A 27176-nucleotide genomic window follows, 5' to 3' on the forward strand; every position below is an offset into this window, starting at 1 on the left:
TATATTTCTGAAAATCGGAACGATCACTTGTCTTGCCCATGACCGGAGCAACTAAGAAGCCCGAGGAAAGCGTACAGTATTTATCTGATATCAAGCAACTTGTGATCATACCATGTGTCAACTTACATTCATACCATATTTAATTATCCGCTGAAACCAATTGAAAAATGTTTCTAATTTTCGGACCGGTGAGTGTATGTATAATGGTAATAGTAAGAGAGGTGACTGGAATAGAAGGAGAAACGGAGGAGGGTATAAAGATAGCGAACAAAACTGTGTGTGAGAGAGAGAGAGAGAGAGGGTGGACAAAATAGTGAATATGAAAGTAGCAGTTTGTGTATGGCATATTTATGAACGTGCAGTGATAATTATTTATTATTATTTTATTTGTTTCTTGCAGGCGGTACTGTGAAGGAATGACGATAAAAGTTGATGTTTATTTAGAAGCGATATCAAAAGGTACATACGTGAGAAAAATGACTGATCTGTTTGAATTCCAAAGAAATCAAATTTTCCATGCACGTTCAGTAGGGGCTTCGGTGACTATAACTATTGATTTGTTTAATGTATCCAGAACAACTATATCAAAAGTGATGTCTGCATTCATCTAGAATGGAAAAACAAAATCTGATTGGACAAATCGTGGCAGAAAATCGAATTTGATTAAAAGAGACCATCGGACACTGAAAAGAATTGTAGCCCGAAAACATAAAACTACTGCTTCAAAAATAACTATAAAACTTAATGAATCTGAGCAGCCCAGTTGCTGGGGAAGCAGTTCGACGAGAACTTCATAAAACTGAAAGTTATGGCAGAGCTGCTATTTCCAAGCCCTTGTTACTGATCGTAATGCTAGAACGATGATGCAATGGTTCATAGAACTCAAAAACTGGACACTTGATGATTGGAAACATCATATTTTCCGAAGAATCATCATTCACACTTTTTTCCGACATCGGGGAAAGTTTAAGCTTGGCAAATGCCAAAGGAAGCGCATCATCCTGACTGTCTTGTGCCAAACGTCAAACCTGCAGGAAAATCAACAGTGGTTTGGGCAGCAATATCTTGGTATTCTTTAGGGCCTATCATCGCTCTGGACGAATTAATACCACTGATTATCTTGATATTCTAAGTGATCGGATTCATCCCATGGTGCAAACATTGCTTCCCACAAATGCCATGTTTGAAGATTTTAATGCTCCAAATACACACAGCCAGGTGTCAAATTTTGGTTTGAGAAGCATGAAACTGAGGTTAAGCGTCTCCCTTGGCCTGCGCAATTATCACACGTAAACGTATAAAGATTTATTTGAATCTATTCTACGCAGAATACAAGCTGTTTTAAAAGCAAAGGGTGGTCCAACACCATATCTGTTTATACCTGTAATCTCTTCGCAGGTATTTCTATTATTTTGTCAATCCTCAGTATGTGATATATGTCACATATGATAAAGAAGGGAGTGACTACATATTTTGTTGAGAAGACTTCAGGGAATTCGTGAAGAATAGAGATGAGAAAAAAATGATAAGATGTTATACAAGTAGCTAAATACAGAAAATATGTTAATATTTCACTTTGATCAATGAGCCCGTCTTCCTCCTCCAATTTCTCTTTTCTCTAAGTGATGGCTGTGGTCCAAGCCACTACTTAGATCGGACTAATCAATGTCTGGGCCCATGGTAGCTGATCCCCCCCCCCCCAAAGTCCCTATTTAGTTCATAATCTGCACATTCGTTAATCCAGCTTAACAACTGTGTTTCACTCTCAGTACTACAATTATCCCCTCATTAATCCTTTCAGCATGCGACAGGTAACATTCACTACACATAAATAAAATAGCTGCGTGATTATACAGCGAATAGAAACGTTGGACTCTAGAATCGAAACTGATCCTAAAATAATAACGAGAACGGAATTAAATAACTGCATGTTTACATGCAGTCATTTAATTTAATTTCAGAACGTTGCATTCTGAAATTGTAAGCGAAATCGTGACGAGAGTGGTTGCGCGAAAATTGTGAACTAGGGTGACACAGGAAAGAATCAAGAGCCGCATTCTCGCGGGTTAAAGTACCAATCATGGGCAACAGTTTTAAACTGGCTGGAGGAATATCTATTCTGAAATTTCTATAAACGATATTTTTTCATCTGCTTCGCCTTTGTCCTTATGAAAATCTTCGCGTGTAACACAGTGGTTATAATCACCATCCTCGTCACAAAAATGGAAAAGACCCGGGTTAGAATTCCGTCAATGACGCGACGTACTTTCATGGACTTTTTTTTTACTCCATGGCTGATTTAGTCGGTTCCAAGCGTGGAGCGTAAGGTGTTCCCCACCCCCTCCAGAAACTCGAATTTTACGTCCAGCAAAGCAGGCAAATCGACTAGGCAATGCACACAATTTATGGGCGTAATAAGATAATAAGGGTAGACATAGACAGCTCTTGAGTGGCCCTAATATGACAGTTTTGCTAATAAGTATTAAGCCCCGGGGCTTGTTAGAATCTCCGCCGTGATTTCCTAGTTACTTTATAATGCATATTTGTTCTGGGACTTTTTGATTATTCATCTATCTTTTCATCTATTTTGTATGCGTGTTCATCTATTTTGAATGTGTTTAACCATTAGTTTTTATTTTCTTCCATTATATCCTATTGTTTTTTTGTCAAGTCTGGTATAGCATAAGTTCTCATAAATATTATTTCTGAAGCAGTTGGCATTAGCAGTGGCAATGATGCAAGAAATCAAGATTATACAGCATCAGCCAAAAAAAAAAAAAAAAAAAAAAAACCGGACACCTCCCATTTCACTTGTCCATCCCCTCCAATAGTTTGACTGGTTCTATCTTGAATTTATTTAAACTATCAACTTCCACAGCAACAGATAGAAATCTCTTCCACAATCAACCACTCGTTGATTCCGCACATTTTTTCTGCAACCGTCCTTCCTCAATTTGAATTTGTGCTCCGTCATGTGTGTGTGTGTGTCAGTCAGGTCTGAGCAAGAAGAAGAATTCCACCAACACCGAGCTTGCTCAATCCATTCAAAGCCTTAAACACCTCAATCAGATCACCTCGCAGGTGCCTAGCCATCAGAGGCTGCAATTTGCAGAACTGAAGCCTTTCTTCTTAAGAGCACCCTTTTGTTCAGCTCACCGATATCGTTGCCTCCTGTGTACTCGTTCCAGAAGCTCAACATCCTTCCTAAAATGAGGTCTTCAGACCTGTATGCACTACTCAAGATATAGCCTGACCTGATTATCCCACTGCCTTATGTAATGGGATAATCACCTATTTATCCCTGCTAGAAAAATTCATGTACTGTATATCATTGACAAAACCTCATCAGCTGTCCTGGCAGTCTGTCTGTACTGATTAGAGAACTTCATAGCTGACTGCACAATTACCCCCAGGTCTTTTTAATTTTTCAGTACCCTGAGTGTGGTATCACACATTTAGTACGTTACTCTGGGGTTGCTGTTACTCATATGCAGTATTTTACATTTGTCGACATTAAACTTCAATTGCCATTTCCCAGCCCATCTGCCTAATTTTTTTATAAGCTCTTCACCACGGAAAGCCAATACTTCGGTTTTTATATTGATATTTACATGTTATATATATATATATATATATTTATTTTTTTTTTTAACTAGGTTTTTTAAATGATGGGGCGAATATTGCAAATCATCTTCAGAGCTGGCCATTAAACTGTCATCTTAGATGATCACCTGTGAACAGTAGAATGTCTAAATACGTTCTTAGTTTTAAAGGAATATTACCATGGACATGTAGTTTCCAATATTTTAAAAACAGGATTTATGTAAGCTGTATTGCCCAGATGTTCGAAGTCTTTCCTCGTATGGACGTTCTTCTACCCATCTCACCAGACGCGTTGCTCGTCTTTGGAGAATTTCAACTCCTCATAGCAATGCTGAGTGTGAGAGAATATTCATCCAGTTTAGAAATACTAAAACCGAGTTAGGATCTTCTCTTTCTAATGAAGCTTTGGAAATGCCTCCAACAGACAAGCTAGACAGTGGGGCCATCTTATAAACAAAAATTTCAATCAACATTTTTGAAGAGGGCAAAGTCTATAACAGTATCTTTCTTAAAAGAAGGGGAAAAAAAAGCCGTTTCTAAATTTTGGCCAGTGAGTATTGCATGCCTCGCAAAATGAATGATTGTATGGGTTGCAAACACAGGTTGGAAATTATTAATGTAACATGATGCACAAATTCGGCGCCTACAATGTTTTTTTTTTTTTAGATCCCGTTAACCTGTTTCTCTCTCTCTTGTCCTTCCCTGTATAGTCAACTACCCTCGAAGAAATATTCGAAAAGTGCCGGATTTTCGAGAAATCCGGATTTTGCACAATTTTGTATTATGATGATTATATTGAACCAGAAATCACGTGCAATGTTATTTCTTAAAATTTTAAATATTTTTGTTATTTTTATGAACTGCTTAGCGCTTCTTTTCATTTCCCCCCATACTATTACGTATATGCATCTTCTGTACCGAATGGTTCCGTTGTTTGCTATTCCACTAAGGAATAAATATGTAAATAAAAATAGTAATGAGGCTTCGTAAAACAGGATTCTGCTATTCTATTTAGCGGCTCATAACATTGCAAAATTTGCGGACAACCTGTTTGGTCAATCTGTTCGCAATATCACTGGACCTTCACGGTAGCAAAGTGCTTACGATGCTGACTTTCCACACCACCTTACGGAATAAACTTGGGCACGAATCTCAATTTTCAAACATCTGAAGACGGAATGAACTTTCATGGGTATTTTTCTCATGGGGGGATTAAAAAAAAGCTCATAAATGTGGCCGAGTTACTGGATTTCGGGCAAAGTTTCCAGTGTCTTCATTCCTTCACCCTGTGCAACTCCAGATTTTCATCCAGGAAAACAAGTAAACTAACAATAAAATACACTGTTTGAAGATACAATACACTGACTGACGCCTCACATCCTTCATTACTTTGTCGTAACAACCTTGAGAATCCAGAATAGAATAAACACCACCTCGTTGAGCATATCCGAGCGTTAAGCAGCCAGCCCAGTCAGGTGGATGCACAGATATGGTGATCTCATTCAATTTCAGTTTTTGAAAAGTAGGTTAAAACACACTTTACCATACTTTACTTTTAAGGTAATCTCTTAAAAGTAAGAAAAAAAAATCGTTAATAGGAAGCTCATCGTTTTATATAGATGTTACAGCATGATATAACAAGTGCATTTGACCCTAAAGGAAGAAGTGTATCACATTAACAGAACTCAAAAATTCTGAGTTCTATTAATGGGAAAGGCTAATCATATAGATAGGAAAGCATGCAGCAAAACTGATCTTGTAGCATAGTGCAAGGTTTCAACATGTTCAAAAAATGGCGTATAAGCAGTAGAAACTGATTATTGTACAGAAAGAGTAAACTACGCTTCCACTGTCTGAGCAAGGAAGAATAGACCATTACCTCCCGGCGAAGGATCGAAGAGTGATACTTTACCATTTAGAGCCTTTACTCGCCTTCAAATTAAACTGCAACTGTGTCTTTGGAGACAAATTAATAAAAATAATATTTTATCAGAAAATATTTTATTAGAAAATTAAAGATAAGAGTAATGTAAAGGTGAAAATTAAGGTTCCAGTTTAACGTTTATGGTTGGTTTGTTGGTTTTCAGAAAAACAAAAAACCTACGTTCATATACACTCGAATTTTATTAACGTTCTGAGTTCTTTCCACACTGTGGAAAAGACCCGGCTTTGAATCCTGTTAGGACGGAAGGAACAGTGCCTTCAAGGGTTGCGCGGTTCTTCTTCTAGGAAACTAGAGTTTTCATCAGCCAAAATAGACAAATGGACCAAAGAATAAAATTTACAGGTAATAACTGACACCTCACGGCTGTTGTCTAATATATCCATAAAACAGGTGTTTTTAACAACTGACATATGGAAATACGTGAATAAAAGCCTTTTAAATAGGACATATTTTAATAGGTGATGAGTGGGAAATCAGGATATGCTCTATTGCACCATAAGAGAAATAATGAAATAAATGTTTGTCCTAGATCACAATCGCAGAGAAACGGTTGCAACACGAGAGGGGGATTAACAAAAGAGAGATTTACTGAGAATTGGAATGTACGCGTCAAAATATAAATTATACAAAAGAACATGCTATATTAAGAATTCTAAACGTTCAACTTAGTCCCTGGAATCAACGCGATGAAGCTATTTTAAATCTAAGGCTAAGGCGCATTTAGGGCTAGAGCCTCAAGCTGCGAACAAATTTAGACTATGTATATAAAGTGCTTAGCATCATAATACACAGCCATTTCTGAATAAACAGAAAATTTTTAAGGTGGCATCGTTTTAGGTTATATCTCATATTGTGAATGCCTTCACAACGAGTTGCCATGATATTGCACTACTTCGAATAAGTAACGCTTCACCTAAGGAGAAGACTAGTGTTACTTATTCTCAGATAGGTACCACCACCCAGACAGCACTGTTTCAGGGCTATTTGATGTATGTATGTGAATATCTACTCGAATATCCACTTGTCCCTATTAGACTTAGAAAAGCAAAAAAGGTAGAGGGAAAGTTATAGTAGGAGTGGAAGAGGAAAAGAAACAGTGTAGAAGAATGAAAGGGACAGTAACTCCTTCAACTCACACCACTCAAAAACTCATAAACTCCTCGAATAGGCAACGCTTCCCCAGTGGAGAAGGCTGTTGTTACCTATTCTCGGAAACTCCGGACATCATCAAGCTCCCCCTAGCAGCACTGTTTCAGGGCTATTTGGCCCTTCGTCAGTGAGTGGGTAGGTACCCAAGTGATGCAATGATGGCAAAAACAGTTATGAAGTATAACTCCACAATATGAGAGATGCCTGATGGTGTATGATGTATTTAGACTAAGGCGCATTTAGGGCTAGAGCCTCATCATGAGGCTCTAGCGCATTTAGGGCTAGAGCCTCATCATGAGGCTCTAGCCCTAAATGCGCCTTAGTCTAAATACATCATACACCATCAGGCATCTCTCATATTGTGGAGTTATACTTCATAACTGTTTTTGCCATCATTGCATCACTTGGGTACCTACCCACTCACTGACGAAGGGCCAAATAGCCCTGAAACAGTGCTGTCTGGGTGGTGGTACCTATCTGAGAATAAGTAACACTAGTCTTCTCCTTAGGTGAAGCGTTACTTATTCGAAGTAGTGCAATATCATGGCAACTCGTTGTGAAGGCATTCACAATATGAGATATAACCTAAAACGATGCCACCTTAAAAATTTTCTGTTTATTCAGAAATGGCTGTGTATTATGATGCTAAGCACTTTATATACATAGGCTATTTTAAATCTTAACTAAATAAAGCTCTGGAAAAATGGCAGTGAGTTTTGTCGAAAATACCTGTCCGTTTCCATCTCATGGCTGAGTTAGTCGGCCTGGGACGAGTTTGCACGTGTTTCTTTTACCCGGCAACTCGGGGTATTCATTCTGTGAACAATTTGCCTGTTTTGCTGGATGAAAGTTGAATGAGCATGAATCCTAAGCATCCAGTAAAGCAACAAGAAAGAGGAGATGCCCTCAAAGGTCTGTGTGTGTGTGAGAGAGAGAGAGAAAGAGTCATTTTACAGCAGACATCGATCGTATAATCAAAATAATTTTGCGATTTCAAAGTTCCCACTTCGTAGAGAGATAAATATTAGATAGACGACACGATGAAAGGAATACACTTTCACTGCCTGTTATCTCTCAGACAGTAGGAATGCTGCTTTCCTTTTTATTAACGGTCTCCTTTATGTCTTGCCATTCCATCACACTGTAAACAAGCTTAAAAACAGAGAAACTTAACAAAGTTCTTTCGGGTATCAATCACGCTCCTTTGAGGTTCGGCGTACCATCATCACACGATAACATACTTGCACATCCAAATGTAGGAATGACACATGCAAGATATTTTAAATATTCTTCAAATCTCTGTATTCTAATGTTCTGTTTAAATGTATATTATTAAAGAAGCAAATGATTTGTGTACAGGTATAAAAGGAGATAGCCCATTTTTAGGATTACGGCTAAGAGACATGGACATGTGTTATTGTGAAGGGCGGTTCGTAGAACGTCAGTTTAAATCCGCCTCGTATCTCTGTGAAGAACAATACCACTGCGAAAGGGTCAGATATGTGAATAATGTAGGAATGTATATTGTGTTGTTCTGGCCGCTTGGCAACCCAAAGGCAGGGATATCCTGGATAGTTACTTCAGTACTCGTTCATACCACGGGAAGGTAGGCCAGTCGAGTAGGTTTCATGCCGCCTCAATGACAATCATAGCCTATGTTCTCAACCTCACCAACAACCAAAAACAGGAAAGGAAAAACATATCTAACCCACCTCCTTCATAGATAGCAGTCCGGCTGGACTGCTTCGACCAAAGGACGAGTCACCCAGAGATTAGTACCAGATGTCTCGATGACCCATTCGACCCCACTAATTTGGTACGCTCCCGGGCTGAACATTACATATATATTAACGGCCATGGTCCCTTCACAGCCAAGTTGACCAAACTTGGAATTGATGATAACCCTCTTTGTGTTTGCGAAGAAGACGAAAATTGGAAGCATATGTTTTACTACTGCCACCTTTACCATGCCCCTAGAAGCCACATGCTCACCTCTCTACTGTCTCTCCCTCGTGGTGAGGAGCACCTTTTCCTTGCCAAAGAAGACACCTACAAACAGCTCTCATCCTTTGCACAAGATGCTTTTGAGATCAAGATGATAATTCTATCACAGCTCAGCCAGCGGCTAGACCAGTAAACCAACAATTAAAGAAAACTCACTTGGATGAATCATTGAAAACAGCTGCCAAATGGCGACCCTCTATATGCAGGCACTCTAGTCTTACAACTCTATCAAAGTTTCTCTGCCTAATGGAAGGGCCCAGAATAGGGAGTATCCCACTCCTCATCCCTCACCTACCTACCTCAACCGAAGGATGCCTTCCTTACTCGTTCTTCTATCTTCCTCCTGACTATGAATCCCACTCTCATGCTATCTACCTCCACTCATCCACCCTCCTATTTGTTTTTGTTTTTTTTTTTGTTTTTTTTTCACTTGGTCTCCATCCAGAAAGCCCAGGCAACCCTGGCGGAGACGAGCCACAGTAGTGGTGACGGGCAACGTAGGGTCCCACTAGGGACCTTGTGGCCGAGCAGCCAGACACAACAACAGAACAAAACACAATACAGTACTACATAAACAAGACACTACACTTTTTCCTGGCTTTTGCAGTAGTTCTGCATTTCATTACAGAGTGCACATTGCGAAAATGTGGGAAGCCACCGGTGGCGCCTGACCCCAAATACTATGCTACTATGTCGTGTCAATTCGAAACTAAGTCACCTAGTGTTGCCAAAAAGTGGACCAGATTCCTCTGAGAACAAACTCCATTGGAGGAGAAAAAATCCCATTGTATGAAAAAAAGAGAAAAAAAAAAAAGAAGAAAGAAAAAAATTCCGTGGTATGAAAACAAAATAAAAAAGAAAGAAAGAAAGAGCAAGAAAGGTAATGATTTCCACTACAAAATACAGTACGATCATAATATATTGACACGGTACAAGAGTCAGCATACACCGATGAGGCAAAACATTATGACCAGCGAGTTGTTATGCAAATCGAAGCAAACACAGGTGAATTACGGTGCGTGCGCAGGTTGGAATGCAGTATAAAAAACACCTGATACTAAGCCCCGTTAATCAGTGCTACTCTTGTTCTTCAGATGGGAGAGCTAGGGGACTTAAGGGAGTTTGACAATGGCCAAATTGTAATGGCCAGACGACTGGGTCAGAGCATGTCCAAAAAAAAAAAAAACAAAACAAAAAACCAAACCATTTTATTTAGGCCACCCGATTAATTAAATTCATCTGCCGTACTGTGTCTTATGTCTGTTAATTGCGTGTGTTCTATGGTCGATTTGTCTGATTGCTGGACGAAAAACTCGTTTCTGGGGGGGAAAATCTTTCTATCTACGCCTGAGACTGGCTAACTCAGCCACGGAGTGAAAAAGCCCCTTTAAAAGTGGTGGGATACTCACGGTCAGCCGTGGTTAGTACCTAAGGAAAGTGGTCCGAGAGGGGGTAACCACGAACCGCCAGCGACTGTGGCGCAACTCACCAGTAATTGGAATGCTGGTGATGGGAGTAATGTGTCACAACACACATTACATCGAACCCTGCTGAAAATGGGGATGCATAGCCGCAGGCCGCTCCAAGTGCCCGTGCTAACCACGGTTCACCGGCAACAACGCCTACAATGGGCGCGCGAGCATCGAAACGGGACCTTCAGTGTTTGGAAGAAGGTCATGTGTTCTGATGAATCACGTTTCTTGTTGCACCATCTGGACGGCCAGGTACGTGTGCGTCGTTTACCTGGGGAAGTGATGGTGACTGGATGCACTGTGGGGCGAAAACAAGCCGGTGGCGGTGGTGTCATGCTTTGTGCGATGTTCTGCTTGGATACCCTAGGTCCAGTCATCCATGTGCGGGCACTCTGACGTCTACCACCTACCAGCATTAAACATCATTGCTGACCAGGTACACATTTTCATGGCAACGATCTTCCCTTCTGGCGGAGCCGTCTTTCAGCACGATAATGTGCCATGCACACACTGCCCGGATTGTTCAATACTGGTCGCGGAACATGAGGAAGACTTCCAGGTATTTCCCTGGCCTCCAAATTCCCCAGACATCAATTCCATTGAGCATCTGTGGTGTGTTGGAACAGCAACTGCGATCTGCGGCGCCTCAACCACAGACCTTACAGAAGTTAAAGGATCTGCTGGTTACGTCTGGGAACCAGATACCACAATACACATTTAGAAATATTGTAGCGTCCATGCCTCGCCGGGTACGAGCTGTTTTGGCTGCACGTGGAGGACCAGCATCATATTAGGTAGGTGGTCATAATGTTTTGACTCATCGGTGTATTTTACCAATATTAAACTCAGCCATTTGATAACATTTCCTTTCTTCGCCGAAAAGCCTCAACATTCATAGTTCTGCATCATATGAAATGCAGATTTAGTAGACATTAAAGAACTTGCTTTAATGTCTACTAAATGGAGTTAAATGGTTAATTTTTCGCCTCGACATTTAAATTTTTTAAATCTTCATATAGGATACATTGAAATTTAATTTAAATCTTCATATAGGATACATTCAAATTTAATTTAAATCTTCATATAGGATACATTCATAAAAGACACGTTGCTAATTTTTTTCACTGTAGATTCAAACATCTGAATCATAGAGTCCCTACTCAAATAACTTCTCATTGAGAGAACCCTGTCCCGTCACAATAAATGAAAACCCCATAACCAAAGAGAACCATATCTTAACCTTTTTTGTCCAATATATCAGTCACGTCCGGTAAGAATTTTTTAGTTACTGCGGCAGTTGAGGATAACACCAACCTATTTTGTTAGATATTAATGAAAGCAATTCCAACATATCTTTTTCTGTAAACTTATAATCTGTTTTTTAGATTAATCTCTCTGTATCCATACAAGTTCTTGGAATTTGTTTCAACACAGTCCTCGATAAGTAAAATGTAAATCTAAAGGGAGAGTTTCGTTTATTAGCTGAAGAGCAGCATTAGAAACCATTCCATGTCCTTGTAAATTTGTCGTAGTAATTCAGTCCATTCATTTATTTGATGAGTTTAAAATGGAGAAGATAATGTATGCTTTTAAGAGAGCTAGCTCTGCTGGGGCAATTGGCTGCAGAGACACCATGAAAGAGATTTTGGTCTCTATATCTCCGGAAGATAGGGAGAGTTTGGACAGCCTGGAACAGGTCTAAATTAAAAAAGAGATGGAGTATGAGGGTAATGAAGACGCTTGTGGGTTTTCAATAGCTGAGTTGAATGATGCAGTTGGTGCATGTAAAAACGGAAGGCTCCTGACAAGGACATGAAAGAAGTCAAAGTTGTTAAGACGTTTTTAAAGATTAATGGAGCTATACTAGTGGAGACGTATAATTCGTTTCTGAAAGAGCATTTGAAAAGTCTGGAAAGAGGACGTGGTAAAGGAAAAGCAAGAGTAGGAGACCGGTGGAATTACTTAACAAGTACAGGTCACTGTTGAAAAAAAGCCGTGAATTAAGGTTGAATTTAAAAGTCTCTGCAGTGTCAGCAGAGAATTTTAAATTCAGTGTCTGCAATTCTGCCCAAACACGATAGGAGGGAGTATATGAAGAGAGCCTTGTCGATTAATTCGGCCCTGGAAAGATTGTGCGAGGCTCAAGGGGTAGAATTTTTTTCAGCCTGGTCTGTACTTGTTAACAGGAGACTCTGCTTCTACAGGGATGGGATACACTTAAATAGAAAGGGTGCAAGAATGTTTGCTGATGCTATCGAGGCAGTGTTAGGTGGGTCGGAAAACTGCTAGCTTGGGGAATACAAGGACTAATTGATTAACAGTAGCCACTGGCAGAGGTGAAAATGTTCTTGTACTGCTTCGATTGGAATGAGCAGCAGCGCGGAAAACAAGATGCAGGGTACTTCAGAGACTGCTGGGAGTCATTGCAGTACAAGTAAACACATGGGTTGTGTAAGGGTAGCTAAGAATAGGAACAGATGCATGTATACTTGCATGTACACCAATGCTAGGAGTTTGGTAAATAAATTTGATGAATTTGAGGTATTGCTCAAAACATCAATGGCAGATATTGTTGGGATATCAGAGACGTGGTGTCACAAAGATATAAGGAATGCAGAACTGGAATTTGGGGAGTACAATGTGTACAGAAAGGATAGACAGGATAGGAAGGGAAGATGGGGTTATGCTATTAGTTAAGAAACACATAAAATACAAGGAAGTGAAGCCAGTCGACATCGCTGGACAGAGCAGTGTCGAATCAGTTTGGTGTGAGATAAGCATTGGGAGATCAAAATTGAGAGTAGGAGTGTGTTATAGGCCTAATGACTCTGATGAGTATAATAAGGAACTGTACAGGGAAATAGAGTGGGCCAGTAAATCAGAGAGTCTTATAATGGGGGACTTTAACTTCCCAGATATTGACTGGAATTTGTGGTTGGTCACTCACACACTAGCAACGCTTTTGTGGATTTATTGGATGATTGTTTTCTACATCAGAATTTTCGGGAGGCAACTATAGGGAGCAATACCCTTGATCTGATTATCAGTAGTGATTCTTCATGCATTAAGAATCTGCAGATAAATGAACCACTAGGTGGCAGTGATGACAGTGTGCTGAAGTGGGATTTACTCAAATAGGTAACTACTATCAGGTGTAAAGTGAAGGGTTTTTGCTTTCGTAAAGGCGACTACGATGGTCTCAGACAGTATTTAAATTCTATACAGTGGGATCAACTGATGATGTTACCAACAGAAAATTCAAAATGGGAAGCATTCAAAGAATTTATCTTGGAAGCTGCTAGGCTTTACATAGCAACTAAAAAATATTGTTCAAGTTTAGGCCTAATTGGATGTCAGATGAACTAATGAGACATATGGCACAGAAGGAAAATGCATGGGATACACATAAATCAATGGGTGACATGGAAGCCTATGATAGACATAAGCTGGTCTGTAACCAAGTCACAAACGAGATTAGGCAGGCAAAGGCAGATTATGAGAAATACTTGTCAAAGGATGCAAAGAAAAACAGAAAAGAGTTCTTTACCTATGTAAACTCTAGAAGGAAGGGGATGAATCAGATTGGTCCACTGGATATTGATGGTTCAACTGTTGATGATCCTGCTCAGGTGGCTAACAAACTAAACGAGTATTTTGCATCTACATTCACACATGAGGAGTTATTCAGGAAGGCTAATAACTGCCAGAGGTGAAGTAAACTCTGGCAGTGAGCTAGATGATTTTGTAATAACTGACAGGAAAGTGGAGGAGATATTGTTGAGGATAAACATAAAAGAGGCACCCGAGGTGGATGGGATCTATCCAGTTATATTAAAGGAGTCCGCAAAGGAAGTAGACAAACCTTAGCCATAATTATGAGAGCTTCTTTAGACTCAGGGCAGGTATCCATAGAGTGGAGACGTGCAAATATGACCCCAATTCACAAAGGAGGAGTATGCTGAAAGCATATTGAAAACAACAACTGACAGTATGCTGCTGCAACAGGATCTGGAAAGGTTGACAGATGGGCTGAGAGAGGGCAAATGAAGTTTAACATTGACAAATGTAAGGTACTAGAGTAACGTATCAACTCTGTGGTACTACACTGACAGTGGTTGAGAATGAAAAGGACCTGGGGGTAATTGTGCAGGCAGATATGAAGTTTTCTGAGCAGTGCAGACAGGTTGCAACAGTAGCTCATGGTGTCTTGTCAATGATATACAGGAAGTTTTCTAGCAGGGATCAGGAAGTGACTTGTCTTGTATAAGGCAATGGTCAGGCCACACCTTGAGTACTGTATACAGGTCTGGAAGCCTCATTTCAAGAAGGATGTAGAGCTGCTGGAATGAGTACAGAGAAGGGCAACAAGATTAGTGAATGGAACTAAGAGTTGCTCTTACGAAGAAAGGCTTAAATTTTGCAAATTACAGTGTTTGGAGACTAGGCACCGGCGAGATGATCTGATAGAGGCGTATAAAGCCTTGAATGGTTTGAGCATGCTCAATGCCGATGGGATTCTTCCTCTTCCTCTTGCTCAGAATAATCACCTTAAGAGGGTATAAATTCAAATTGAGGAAAGAGAGATGTAGGATTGATGTGCGGAAATTTGCCTTTAGCCAGCGGGTAATTGGTTGGTGGAACAGACTCCCATCCCTTGTTTCGGAAGTTAATAGCCTAAATCAATTTAAGGCTCAGCTGGACAAGTATTTCGAACGAGCGGAGGGGTGAAATGGGAGTGGGTTTTTTTTTTTTTTTTTTCTTGGCTGATACTGCATAAGCTTGCTTTCTTGCATCATATGCCTCTACTAATGCTAATGCTAATGCTAAAACTTTGGGAAAGAAGGCCTTTAAGATAAAGAAGATCCAAGCTCATATAGGCCCATTGTCCTTTGGCTTATGTGGGGAAGATATCTGAGAGGTTGATTATTAAAAGAATAGATGCAATCTATGAGGAGAGGGAATTTGCATCTGATAGACAATATGGATTTGGAATGGTAAGTCAACAGAGAGGGCTGTGGCCTATATCGTTGAAGAGGAGCAGATGAATCAGGAAGTACGTCTTCCTGATATCTTTATTGACTTCTCGGGCATTCGATGGACTGTAATGGGAGAGTGTTACGAGAAGGTTTTTTTTTATTTTTTTTTTTTAATGTAATCCCCAAACACGAGAGGTATTAGAACCTATAGTACTTAGTACCGTGCTTGGATTGGAGGTTGAGAAGATGAAAGAAGATATTTGTTGATACTGGACTTGAACTTCTAAAGACTGTAATTTTCAGGAAATACGTACGAAGGAAGGTTGTTCCAGAAAATGGCAGTTGAATGAATAAACGAGGAAGATGAAAAGTTGGTTCTGTGAGTTTGAAGTTGGACAGTAAATGGATGTTGGCTAGTGGCGATATGTATTCGGACTGTTTTGAAAGAGAGACTGGGAATTATAGAAACCGATTCAGAAGAACAGTGCCCATGGAAGTATCTGTAGAAAAGGCATGCAGCAACACAGTACTTCTATGAAACAGAGAATGGAGACATTCTGTTAGAGATGCTACATGTCGTTAATTAACCTAACTGCCCTCTTCTGAATGGAATCAAGAAGCCTGAGAGAGCTTTTGGGGGCACCACCACAGATGTGGGAACAATATTCCATGGTAGGGCGGATTTGTGATTTGTAGAGAGTGAACAGCTGTTAGGAAGAAAAGTAACGCTGAGAGCAAAAGAGAAAACCGAAGTTTTTTTTAGATACAGAGGAAGCAATATTTGTAATGTGCTTGTGCCAAGAGAGATTATAAGTCAGGGTAATCGCCAAAAGAGATATATCATTTTGCCTAGAAATCGGAGTGTCACCAAAGGTAAGCACAGGAGCAGAAGAATCCTTTATGCGAGATATAAGACAAGACTGAGTTTTAGAAGGGTTGAAATCAACTACGTTGTCTTTGTCCCACTGGAGAATTACCCGAAGATCGACATTTAAGGATTTGGTAGCAGATTTTCGAGAAAATCTGATTGAGCAGGGCAAGGTTTCTCAAAATGGAAAGTGGAATGCTATGTGCTATCATCGGCAAAACTATGGATAGGATTTCCAGTCAATGGAAGAAAGTCATTAATATACAAGAGGAAAAGAGTGAGGGAAAGAACTGAACCTTGGGGGACACCGGCATTAGTGGAGAAGTTAGAAGACAGAGAGCCATCTACCATCACCCTCAGTGAGCGATCAGAGCGAAAACTGGATAACCAATTACAAAAAACAGTTAGCAAACCATAAGATGAAAGTTTGTTTATAGGACCAAATAAGATCCAAATCCATGCCAAACACGATCAAAAGCCTTTGAGATATCAAGAGCAACTACTTGTGTTTCACCGAACCTTTCCATTGAATTAGTTCATAAATGGGTAACATAAGCCAGAATATCACCAGTGGATCGACACTGACGGAATCCATACTGGCAATCGTTGATCAGATCTAGGTAGTTCAAGAGTTGGCGGTTAATGGATTTCTCCGTTAAGTTAGAAAGAGTAGAAGTAATTGCAATGTGACGACAATTGGATCAGAGGGATTTATCACCCTTTTCAGGAACTGGCTGGATATGAGCAAATTTCCAAGCAGAAGGAAAAACACATTTGCAATAAGAAAGTTATAAAAGGCGGCAAAGAACAGGAATAAGTTCAGGAGCACAGACTTTGAGAACAAGTGGAAAAATACCATCGGGACCTGGAGCTTTCTTAGCATCAGGATTCGTCAAAATCCTTCTGACATCCTTTTGACGGAAGACCACAGGAGGAATTGAATGGAGCGTGTTGGGAATGCAGAGAGGTGTTTTACCAAGATCATTAATACATGAGTTGGAAGAAAATGGGATGCTAGCAGGTCAGCTTTATAATTGGCTGAAGTGACAACAGAACCATCTAGTTTGGACAGAGGTGGGAGCAGAGATGGGAAAAAGTTGCGGCCAATAGCTTTGGCAAGAGACCAGAAAGCTCGGCTACCATTAGGGCAAGAAGAAGTTTTCTACTCTTAACCTGTTCAAACTGTAGTTTGGACTGATTAATAACTGCTTTTCAATTGTTGCGAGCTTTGGTATAGGCAGAAAATGAAACTAAAGAATTAGAAACAAGCCAATTACGCTATGCAACATTCCTCTCTTGAACAGCCTTAGCACATTTATTGGAAAACCAAGGTTTAGATAAAGGACGAGATTTTAAAGAGGAGTGTGGGATAAAGGATTCCATTCCTTCAAGAATAATTTCACTGACACGATCTGAGCAAACGTTGACATCAGAAATTTTGAAACAGTAATCCGACCAAGGAAAATAAATCTCGCAGGTCATCCCATGCCAAACAACACGAGGTTGGGAATAGCCAAGAGATAATAAAGGCTCCAATTGGAGAAGAGACACTCACCAAGTTGTGATCTGAAGTGCCTAAAGGACCTCTCACTTCGACCGTGTACTTAGAAGGGTTGTTTGTGAGAAAAAGATCAAGCGTGTTGGCTGTATGATTAGGATTGTCCGGTATTCTTGTAGGTAAATGAACAGTCTGTGCAAGATCATTAGTAATTGCAAAAGCCTCAGCATCTGGACCAGCTGGGTCGGTGTGACTAGAAAACGGAAGCCAGCTGGAGTTGTGAACATTAAAATCACCAAGGAAAATTACCTCACTGTTAGGAAAGTTGGACTGGAGAAAGTCAAGTTGCAAAGAGAGGAAGTCAAAGAGCTCCAAGTGATTAGTGGAGTTGGGAGAACGGTAGAGACAACAGATGAGTTTTACACAATGAGGTAGAGAGATTTTAAGCCAGAGAAGATCGAAGAGGGGAGATTCCAAATTACCAAGTCTCTGACGGGAATTTCAGAACGGATATATGCACAAGTACCACATTTGAGGCGAAAGGAATCATTCAGCGAATAATTTGGGTATCTGAGATGATCAGTATTTGAATCAACCGATAACTGAGATTCTGTCAGAAAAAGTACGTGGGGTTTGGCAGACTGCAAATGGAAATGGACATCGTTCAGATTAGAATTGAGACCACGTATATTTGTGAAATGAATTAGGAAGTGTTTGGGAGGTTTAGATCTTTTCGCAGATAAGCTTGCTCTATTAGTTTGACAATTTATAGTGTATTCAATAGTAAGAAAAAGTGAGTGGGACATTCTGTATGAAGTAATGAAATTTTTGGATATGGCGTACACATGGTATATACCTAGATCCCTGATACCTAGATCCCTGACATAACGTGGCCTCGACAATCCCCCCCGTACACACACTACTCGGACTCCCTCCAGTCACTATCTGGCAGAGTAGAGGCAGTAAGATTATACACTAGCTGATCCGGAAGCCTCCTAGAGAGTTAATAGGATAGGTCCGGTGCACTAACTAGCGGCCGGCCTACGAACACCGTTTTAGAGCTGTACCCTCGAAATGTAAGGAATAATAGATCTCTCCACGTGTTGATCATAACTTCAAAAGTCATCAATCATACTGCATGATGGAAGAAATGGGTAAGAGTTTACCGGAACTTAGCTCTAGAGACTAAACATGGGTTCCACCACTTCAAGCTTCCAATAAGCAAAGTGGTGGTATTGCACCGGTTATTGAGAGTCATCTACCACTTAGTACTGCCTGGTAACATAGAGGGGCGGTGTTCCTCTATGTGGTGTAGACGCCACACCTCGACCCCTGCTTACGTTTGTTCACACCTGGGTGGTCACCCACTATGTACTTGTGCATGGAGGTTATACCCAGGATTACTAACAGTCCCACCATCGTGAAGGTGCAAGCAGAGGATTTGGCTGTCACAGACCGTCCGGACTTCGCCGAAATTGGGTCCACTTGACTTGAGTGTCACCCGAATATCAGTTCCATCAGCGTTTTAGACTCCCAGGTAGCAAGTACAGCTTGTCTGGCATATCTGGGAGAATGTCTGTGACAACCTCAAGGACCAAGAACTAAGCTTAACTTGCTTAGTTCCAATAATATCTATAAGATTTTGAGAAGTTATTTCGGTGAAGAACCGTTACTATGAAAAGTAAATTTGAGGAGATTATGAAAGGTCAGTAATATAGCTATACTCTTGGATATATGTGTTAGATGAATTAATACAGCATAATTGAGAAAACAATGACGCAATAGCCAATGATGACGACTTGCTAAATTTAGTTGGACGAACCTCCAGATTACAACTGGAAGAATATACTTATGACCATAATGAATTTAAAGAAATGAGGAGACATGCAGAAAATGGTGTAACTGAAAGAAACATTGAGTTCTGGCAGATACCGCATAATCCGGATTTTTGGAAGTCCAGTCTCATACCAGGTTAAGTACCTTGGCGTACTTGCGAATGAGAAGTAAGCCGTTTTGCCTGACGCAAAATATGCTAAAGATAAAATTAAAGTTGTATATTTGAAGATAAAAATGCTTGTGAGAGTGAAATGGAGTATAAAAGAGAAAGCAGTGGATATTCTAAACATGTGGAGCATGGGAATATAATGTACAGACTGTTACGAAAATTTGCCCCATTGGATGTGACTGGGGACTGCAGGACTGTGCTAACAATGCCTTGCAATTGGTCGTAGGATGTGAACCAACATCTGGTTGTTATGAAAAAAAACAAAAAAACACTAGAATTTGAAACTAAGTCTATAGAGATGTATGGAGTACATTCACGTCCTGAGATAAGAAAAGAATATGAAAGAAATAACTTAAAACAAAAAGTAGATTTCATTAGAAGTACAGAGGTTGTCGCAAGCATGTTGGCATTCTTTGGGCCGAGTCAGCAATAGTTTTATATCTGGTGTGATTGGCCTATCACATTAGAGACTGGCCATCATTAGGGCTGTATTCTAGGATGCTCATTACAGTACATGATTTAAAATCAAGATGACATGAATTAGGATTAGTTGAAGATCTCAACCGTGTCACTGGAATTGCTGAGAACTCAGCATTTACTATGGGAGTGTGATAGATTTTCAGATTCAAAGATACCTTTAGAAAGCCGTTTGATGAGAGGAGAACCAAGCGAGCTTCTAAGCAGCGAGGAAGTTTATTTGAAATTTATTGAATTAGCTAATGTTGATCGAAGGAGAGATTTTATTGCTGTTAGAGGAAATATAAAGAGTTGTGTACATGTGCAAATAATGTAAATAATATATAAATATACGGTAATTACTTTTATTTGCATATTGATTTTGTTGTTAATGTGTAAAGCAGATAATTGGATGCAATGTATAATTATTGTAATTATTTTCACTTTAACTTTAGTATATTGGAGTATATATGTGTAAATATTGTACATAGTTTATTTATTTGTATTTTATTTATATTTTTATGCCAGTTGTAAAGTTTGGAGGCATATTGTAGTCGCATTGTTCAGTTCGTGATTCGTGTAGGTAGTGGAGAACCGCATTCCCTTGGCAGAGTCAGAAACTAGTGTCATCTGGACCTATTCAGGTGGTGGCATGAGGCTAAGATCGATTATTAAAATTAAAATTAAAGTAATGAGGCATCATTAATGAGTAGATGGACTGTTTTCCCAGAACACAAGATCTAAGTAGTAGTTTATAGATTATGATCTTGTCATGAATATGTAAGGTCTGCGTGGATAGCACAGTGGTTATAACCATCCTCCCAACAATGGGTGGAAATGGCCCGGGTTCAAATCCCGTCAATAATCAGAACTTTTTTCACTCCGTGGCAGAGTTAGTTGGTCTCAGGCGTGGTGGACAGTAAGGCCCCCATTATTGACGACACGGAGAGGGAACTGATCCGCCCCTCCCCCTCTGGCCGAGACTTCTGTCGCCGACTTGAATCGAACGCAAACTTGTAAAACGAGTGATACGTGGCGAAGATGTTTAAAGAGTGTTGCGCAGTTTGAAAAGCAGGATTTCAGTACACAAATCAAAGGAGTTAAGAAATCGGTGTGTCTACGTGAGGCGCGTCTGTTTCCTATTTTGCTCTAGCCACTCGACTCATGTCTGTCGCCGCATGGGACTTTGTTCGGTTATCTGCGGGTTTTCCGGCACCGCAGAAACATTGCGTGAAGGTTAACGCGGCGGCATAAAGCTCGCCACGTAATGTTTGTCCAGGAACTGTTTGTTTCTGCTGAGGTCATTCTGTTTGTCCTCATCTGCGCCAATTTCTGCCCAATCGACGTTTTCTGACATTTGGCCCGAGCGATGAGATGGTTACTTAGCTGTCGACGGAAAGCGGAATCTCCGCTCACCGAAACCGACGCAAGTGCGACTGTTGCGCCATCATTTCGACAAAAGCGCGATGAGTTTCTCCGATCAAGTGTTTGTGACGTCAGCCATCCGTATTCCGAGTGTGCGTTTCGTGCCGAGGGTCTGTTACGCGCGTTCTGATTACAAAACCACGTGATCGGGCTTGTTAAAAAGAAACGAACGGTGCACGCCAACGCTCTTTCATCGGCGGAGTGACTTGACAGCGATTGTGTGGTGAGTACGAATTTTTTTATGTAGCGATTAGTGGGCACGTGGAAATCGCGTGTGATCTCTTGGGAGTCTTTTTAAACAGCTCGGGCTTTCTTAAGACGATTTAAGTAGTTATCGGTATGGGAGAGTCACCGAGGTTTTTCGTATCACTTCTAAACAGGTTTCATGGTAGATTTTTTTCTGTCATTTAAGCACGAACCCTTTTAAGTTATGCCGAGATATTATCTTCCAAGTGGGGGGGGTCTCTGATGTGACGGGTCTGTTCGTGTCGTGCGTTTCAAAGACGTTCTTTTAAAGGAAGAAATTTTGTCCGTAGTGATCTCAGTCAACAACTCATCACTAACCGCAAAGGGTGGGGGGACGATGGGTTTCGCTGTAAGCGATTTAATGATGCAGATTGCACCGCGGCATTTCTCAACTACGTAGTACTTGAGTGCGCAATATTCGCTCGAGAGGCGATCTCGCTTTCATCTGGAATAAGCGGTTCCGCTTCGATCATCCGGTGGCTGATTGAGAAATTAATGAAGGACGTTATCAGCAACCGGCGAGCAGGCCGTTATCCGCTCACATTATCGCTTCTAGCGAAAGAAAATTAAACGGGATAGAGTTCAGCAGTGCTCGCCTCTTATTTCTGTCCACGAGTTTAACAGAAAATAGGAAGTGGGGCCGGCTTCACAGTTTCCGGACTGATATATAATAATTTCGCTGTACTCCAGAACATGGTGCACCTTCAGCCTGCCATGGTCTTGGGGTGTTTATTCCCCCTCTTCCAGCTGTTTTAAAATAGGAAAACGAGTTCCTGATTTTAAAACAGCGGCAAGGGTGGGATAAACACCCTAACTAACGCTAACCATAGCAGGTTAGGCACGTGATTTTCAAAGGGGCACCGTGTTCTGTACTTTTACCAATAATTTTAATTAACTATCCATAAATTTAAGAGATTATTTAGGGACCAAAAAAATGTAACTTTATTTGACTATGATGCAGAAATCCTACCATACGTAGGTTTCCGACTTGGGAATAATATTTGAGCACAACTGCATCACTCTTAATGTGACCACGTTCAGCATCATGTTTACAGCTGAATTCGAAAAGGAAAAAAAAAAAAAAAATCTATCACTATATATCCCTTGTATTCATATCGCTAATATTTGCCGAAATTTTTTTCCCCTCTTGATTTTGGAATTATACTTAAGTTATTGTATTAAAATATCCCTTGACTTCATACTTATAATGGTTAAAATAATTTTAACTTATTTGTTAATAGTTGACAATTATTGTGAATTTGATACTTTTTTAAAAATATTATTAAATAGTTTTATATCTGTATAAGATCGTAAAACTTGTATAAATCTTGCGCTTTGTAAACGAGTTTTCTTAACCTGTTAAGTGTATAAATAGAAATGTAAAGCTGGGATGTTGAGTGCAAAATAAATGCGTGGGCTATCAAATCCAACTACAAGCAGCGCGAAAATGCTTAATGGAGGAGGCACTCTGTTTTATGATCCAGTCTGAAAACTGGGACTCTGTTTTCTTTGTTTTTGTTACCAGAACGAGGAAGTACTTTTCTCGCATCCACTTAGAGTTGATTCTGCAAGGAAGAGAAATAAATAACAGGTCGCCTATTCCCTAACTATATTATTCAATATGATCCCCAACGAGTCCTATGATAAAAAAAAATAAATAAATAAAAATTCCAAGAATGTTCTAAATACACTGAAGTGCAAAAAACTAAAGGCGCACATTTTCAGAAATCGCTCCCTGTCGAGATTCAATACAGATGAATGACTCGTAAAAACAGCGAATGTCATTTAAGAATAATCAACTCATGAAAATCGTACACATTTCATACTATAAATAAAGGGTTAAGGGAGTGTCATCACCCCCCTTTATTGCTATACAGCTCTTGTTGCTAATGGAGTGATTACATTCTCCAGACAGGATTTCGAGACTTCACTCTCGCTTGCAGCGGTCGGGGTTCGAGTCCATTGCTGATCTGAGGAACTTCTAAAAGCGTTTCAATCAAAGCTTTAGTCAGTCAATCGAGGGGAGAAGGGGTGAGAGTCTCCCGGTGACTTATTTCGGTTTCTTCATCCCATAAAAAATGCACACATCTACAGATATATTACACAATGGGGTAATGTGGCCCAAGTTTCTGACGCACATAAAAACCACAATGATTACGATTACCGTCTTACCACACCATATGGCACAGGCGAGTATAAGTTCTGAACGGCAGAACTTGACTTCTTTCCATAGTTTGTCAGACAAACGAACTGAAGAACAGTTTGTTTGTTTTGGTGCTTAACATGCATTTAAATTCGCTACTACACAACCATCATGCGGTGCTCGTATGATGCCCACAAAGTAATTGTGGAGGTCAACATGCAAAAAGTTAAATTTCTCTAACGCTAGATCGTAGCCCACGTAGGGTTCTAGGCGAAGATGGAGAATCAGCACATTCCAAAGCATCTCAAGGCATGTTCTGTAGCGTTCAGGTCTCCGGATCTATTGGGACAATTCTCTAGATGAAATTCATCAGCCACTTGATCCTACGAGGAAGCTTGTTTATCATCCACAAAAATTGTGGGTGCAATTGCATCCCGAAACAGCCGCACATATGATTCTAAAATGTCATCTCTGTCGACAGTCAAGGTTTTGTCATGAAACATGATGGGTGTGCACCCATTAGTGGTGATGTCGTCCCACACTTGTTATTCCGCAACATCAAGTGTCTTTTCCCCATAATCTTGATGGGGTGCTCATGCTACCGACAACCACTAATAGGGATGCATCTTGACTCGCTAGTAAAGAGAATTATCTGTTTATTTCATCAAATGTTTATTTTCATCCCTTTTACATAGCCGACCGGCTAGAATGGTGTCCAAAATAGCAATTATTTTCAATAATATTCACAGTTAAACAGTAATTTTATGTTTCATGATTTCGATAAAGATTTGAATAAGTTATTTTGCATTACAGTTCCTGTTGCGTAGTATTGCATTTTCTGTCTTCTAATCCGAGGACCAGGGTATGTCTCCCAGGGGCAAAAGTAGATGTTATAAGGACACTCCTAATATCATTAGTGCCAACATGTACAAGAGTATGAGATCTGCGGCCTTACTTAACAAGCACAGGGTTGGGAAAAGTCGCGAGTTGGATTGAATTTGAAAGTGTCTGCAGTTCTGCGCAGACAAAATAGGAGGAAGTACATATTTAAAGAATCAATTCGGCCATGGAGACAATGTGCAAGGCTCATGGGATAGAATTTTTCTCACCTTGGTCTGTGCTTGTTAACAGGAGAGACTGTTTTTACAGGGATGTTGTTATGTTGTTATTTGGTTTTTAGGAGCATTAGCAACTAAGGCCATATTGCTCCGGGATATGCGGTGGTCATTCCCTGAATGACCTTTCCGCATCCTCCGTATTTGGTGGTGACGGGCTCGAACCCCGGTCTAATCAAGAAGCGTATGCTACGCACTGCTGCTCCTTCCCACCTGGCTACGGAGGCGCCGTTTTTACAGGGATGGGATACACTCAAACAGAAGGGATGCAAGAATATTTGCTGATGCTATATCGGCAGTGATAAGTGGGTCCAAAAAATGATGTTACTCAGCTAGATGGGATGCAGAATTTGAATATGGCAGTAAAAGTATAAAGGAAGGACAGGAGAGGTTATGCTCTTTAAGAAGCATATTAAATCTAAGGCAGTGCATCAAGTAGACATGGGTGACCAGTGCAAGGTTGAGGCAGTTTGGTGTGATATAAGCACTGGGTAAATAAAAATTGAGTGGTAGTGTATTATAGGTCTAATAACTGATGAGTATACTTGCTATACATAGAAATAGTTGGTCAATAAATCAGAATGTCTTATAATGGAGGATTTTAACTTTCTAGATGTTGATTGGAATTTGTGGGTTGGTCACTCATACACTGGAAAGATATTTGTAGATTTCTTGGACGACTGTTTTCTACAGTAGAATGTTAGAGAGAAAACAAGAGGAAGTAATACTCTTGGTTTGGTCATCACCAGTAATTCTACATGTATTAAGAATCTGCAGATAAAAGAACCACTGGGTGGCAGCGATCAGTGTACTAATGTGGAATTCATTTAAAGACATAACTAATGCTACAGGAAAAGGCTTTTGCTTTCATAAGAGTAATTACAGTGGTCTCAGACAGTATTTAAATTCTATACAGTGGGGCCAACTGATGATGTTACCAACAGCAAATTCTAAATGGGAATTTGCTGTTGGTAACATTCAGGGAAGTAATCAAAGAAGCTACTCGGCATTCACACTAACAAGAAAACACTGTTCAAGACTTAAATGAATGTCAGGTAAGACACGTGGCAGAGAAGAAAAATGCATAGGATGCATATAAATTATCAGGTTATACAGAAGCCTATGGTAGATATAAATTAGTCTGTAATTAAGTCACAAAGGGGTTAGGCAAGCTAAGACAGATTGTGAGAAACATCCAGCGAAGAAGGCTTCTATGCTTATATTAACAGTAAAATGAAGGGGTTGAATCATATTGGGCCATTTGATGCCAATGGGTTAACTGTTGATACCATATCAGGGTGCTGACAAATTGAATATGTAATTTGCATCTACATTCATACATGAGGAATTATTTAGGGGAGGGGATGACAGAAGTTTATCAGAGTCCAACGGGGAGCCAAATGATTTTGTGCCCACTAAAAGGGGAAGTGAAGAGAAATTGTTGGTCGATCATAAAAAAAACAAAAAAAAGCACCTGGTATAGATGGGAACTATCCAATCACATTAAGAGAGGCAGCAAAGGTGTTGAGCAAACCCTTGGGCATAATTATGACAGCATTCTTGAATTCAGGTTCGGTCCCTATGGACTGGAGATATGCGAATGTATTCACAATTCATGGGGGGGAGGGAAGGTGGCACGAGTAGTTATAGACCTGTTAGCTTAACAGGGTTAAGTGCTGGGCCCATTATTGTTTTATCAGGCTTAATGTCAATGTTTTCAAATGATACAAAGATTAGCAGGACGGTTAAGAACAGTAATGAATATGTTACTGTAACAAGATCTAGAAAAATTGGGTCGATTGGCCAAGAAATGCCAGTTGAAGTTTTAACATTGACTTATGCAAGGTACTGCATATGGGTAGCAGAAATCTTAGAGGAACTTATCAACTGTGTGTTACTACACTCGGTAGTACCACACATTTTCAGGGTAGTAGAAAATTTAAAAGACCTGGGTGTAATTGTGCAGTGAGATATATGAAATTCTCTGAGCAGTGAGACATGCTGCAGGATAGCTCATGGGGTTTTTTTCATGTGATATACAGAAACATGACTAGTAGGGATAAGGAGTCGTTTATTCCTGTTGTACAAGGCCATGATTTGGCAGTATCTAGAGTATTGTATATAGGCCTGGAGGCTTCACTTCAGGAAGGACGTAAGTCTGCTGGAACTGGTGCAGAGAAGGGCAACCAGATTGGCGAAGGAAACAAAAGTTTGCTGTTACCTAGAAAGGCTTGAGTTCTAAAAATTGCAGAGTCTGGTGACTAGGCACCT

General features: G+C 40.1%; 1 protein-coding gene across 4 annotated transcripts in view; it reads left to right on the plus strand.

Annotated features, from left to right (window-relative positions):
* The window catches only part of LOC150090482 (alpha-1-inhibitor 3-like), a 183827-nt gene that overhangs the window by 19781 nt on the left and 136870 nt on the right, over positions 1–27176 (plus strand). The window contains exon 1 of one of the 4 annotated variants that reach the window (XM_090371111.1): positions 21496–21624. The exons of 2 other annotated variants lie outside the window; for them this stretch is intronic. The gene's annotated coding sequence lies outside the window, so the exon portion shown is untranslated. Of the gene's footprint in view, positions 1–21495; positions 21625–27176 lie in introns of those variants that run through there. One more of the 4 variants, XM_090371120.1, reaches the window with a different exon arrangement.

The sequence above is a fragment of the Mastigoproctus giganteus genome, chromosome 1 (genome assembly GCF_048544385.1).
Source record: "Mastigoproctus giganteus isolate SK-2022 chromosome 1, ASM4854438v1, whole genome shotgun sequence".
Classification (NCBI taxonomy): Eukaryota; Metazoa; Arthropoda; class Arachnida; order Uropygi; family Thelyphonidae; genus Mastigoproctus; species Mastigoproctus giganteus.